General features: G+C 34.2%; 1 long non-coding RNA gene across 1 annotated transcript; it reads left to right on the forward strand.

Annotated features, from left to right (window-relative positions):
• The first annotated feature begins 381 nt into the window (after window positions 1–381).
• Window positions 382–2639, forward strand: LOC146820977 (uncharacterized). The gene is made up of 4 exons (XR_014962647.1): window positions 382–488; window positions 1222–1337; window positions 1906–2004; window positions 2413–2639. It is a non-coding gene; the product is annotated as an uncharacterized LOC146820977 (long non-coding RNA).
• The last annotated feature ends 266 nt before the right edge of the window (window positions 2640–2905 follow it).

Here is a 2905-nt window from a genome sequence, read left to right on the forward strand (position 1 = left end):
ATTGTGACATATAACACCTTAGATAGTCTAAGATGGCCACTATATTAAACATCTAGTTTGAGTGATATTTCTAGCCATTTCAATTTTCGTTACCGCCGTTATAATGCCCATCGAGCCATAATATATATAATTTCATAGGTATTTCATTTTCTGGCTTCATTTTGATATTAGAATATCTCTATACCGTAGACTCGTAACCCCTTATACACTTATGTAATTTGGCCTTTGACCAGTACACTGTGACATACATCACTTTAGACAGTCTAAGATGGCCGCTACATTAGACATCAAGTCTTAGTCACAGCCTCAGCCATTTCAATCGCCCCATATGTCATATGATATCCACGTGATACTCACATGATACTCGGATCATCATTTAAATGCCGGACGTGAAATGCACTAACTTTTAGCTCTTCGTCGCCATTGGAAGCATGACACACATCAGCATGAACCTCTGAGCTGCTGGCCCTGCTGCTCTTATCCTAATGGTAAGTCCTGAACGCGGCCACTAGCGTCATTGTATATTTTCATAGCTAGTTAATGCTCTTGTATATTTACATGACTGTTACCTACGTTGGCGTTGATATGAATTCATGAAATTATTCCTTGGTTGTGTATGCTTTAATGGCCTCACGACATTTGCAGATCGTTACGTAATACATCTCGCTGCATTATTGTCGTCTTGTTATTGTCCACAAGCTAGCTTTTTTCGCTAAATCATTTGGGGATTCACTTTTTCATTAGGATTCTGTTGTTTAAAAAACGGGGCTTTTGATTGGGCGTTAATTTATATAAGGATGTCCTTTATAGTCACCATTTTTTATTACGATCCCGCTAAGTCAAATGTGGCATTTTTGCTTAGATACACAACCTCAGTAATCGAAAGAAGGGGATCGTTGTTAACCATTTTACAGGCTCCGCACACCTAGTAACACTCTTTTGGTACATCTTGAATCATTCCGTAGGCTTAATAAGAAACGAAAATATTGATCTGTTCACTGTTATCATACGTGGAGCCATATATTGTTTATGATGCACTGTTCTGTCTGTGTACTGAAATAAACGCGTTGAGGGTACAATAATACTGTCATAATATATCTATTGATACAATTTTATGCAGCATTTAGCATGCTAATATATGTGATAATCGGTTTATTATCTTCTCAATCGGCTCGCTCAATATATAGTTAGCCAGTGTCATCTGTCTGTTTTTCTATCTAGGTTGGTATAACTGGCCATGTACATCCTTTAGACCATTTCCTTTCATTTTGACACACAGGAGAGGTCTTGGAACCCTTTGGATTAGCAGTTCATCTATAAGCAACCATTATTGATATGTAGGTAACTTTGTCGCCTTTTTGACTATATTATTTTCATGTTTGTATATTATTTGTCATTTGACATTATATACCATGTTATTCTTTATCGTTAGCTTTTGTCCCTTTAGTATACTTTAAGAAGACTGTGGTTTGAAGATATTTGGCCTTTCTAGCCCTATTCTCTGGCCCCTAAAGGTACACTCATTCCCATGTAATTTATATTATTTTAGAGTTTTAATAAGTTAACCCCCTTCTTATTAACATTCATAAAATGGGTCCTTCTTTCTTTTTTCTTTATACTTTCCAATATTAGGTTTCCCTTACCAACGTTTGATACTATTTTGGAATCCGTTGATTAAGTATTTAATCCAATATCTAATCCATGCGTATTATTATTGGGGAAAGCTTTACTTCTTTATTAGTCATGATACTGACAATCAGATAATAGCATTTGCACGGTTAAGAACCTAATTAGCTTAAATGTTTTAGCAACATTTCATGTAATTAACAGGCAATTTGGCTTTACATTCATGTTACATTTGTTTTTAATTTTAATAAAACTCCTGTCCCTACTTTTTAACTATAGGATTGGAAGTTATTTGCTCTCTCAGTACCTTTGGACGAATATATATTTCCTTAACATCAAGAACAATTTTCTATTATTTTCAACACTACCTGTTTAGCGGTAGGTGTCTCCCAAATAAGAATACTATTAAGTCAATTTTCTTCTTTTTAATAGTACCTATTCAAACTACTATGGCATAGACGTTCTATTTGCATGTTTTTGCTTCTTCTAATGTTTCTTATGGTTTTGAGGTCTATCCGTTACCTTGCTTCATCTATACTCTTAATCTAGTTCTGGATGCACTTTAACATTGCACTGCTCTGCTTTGATTAATTATCTTTATTGTATGGCTTGAATTTAGCATAAATAGATGTGAACCTCTCTATCAGTATTATTACCATCACTATTGATAAGTCTCTGTATTATTTTTGACAATGTTTTTGTCCTATATAGTGACACTAATAGATATATATATATATTAAAAAAAATCTTCTAAGATCTGGTGGTGATATGTAATTGTTTTTGCAGAACATACTAATTTGGAGGTGGAACTCCTGAGGAAGGCAGTGCGAGCTGCCGAAACACGCGTTGAGATCCAACTTGGAAACCACCCAACAATCTATATGTTCACTGGATACCAATAAGAATAATATACTGTATTGAAGAATTTTGTTTTTGTAAATTCACTTTGAACTATTGGATAAATGTCTTTAGTCAAAATATTATCTTTTATCAATTTTTATCCCAAACATTTATAATGATTCAGTCACTTCTGCTTAGATTCATTACAATGTATAAAGAATAAATATTTTGTATTTTCTAAATATTAGTGTCACATATTTTTTATCGATGTATTGAGCAGCAATTATTGAATGTACTGTTATTTAGAATGAAGTTGCCCTAGCTCATTTACAGTATGTATTTTCCTGTCTAGGTGAACTTCACTATAGTTTTACAGGGGCCCCTTGTCTTTGCATTCTCTAGAAGGAGAAAGTGCGCATGGCACACTGAATGTTGCAGG

This window comes from Triturus cristatus, chromosome 6 (genome assembly GCF_964204655.1).
Source record: "Triturus cristatus chromosome 6, aTriCri1.1, whole genome shotgun sequence".
In the NCBI taxonomy this organism is placed as follows: Eukaryota; Metazoa; Chordata; class Amphibia; order Caudata; family Salamandridae; genus Triturus; species Triturus cristatus.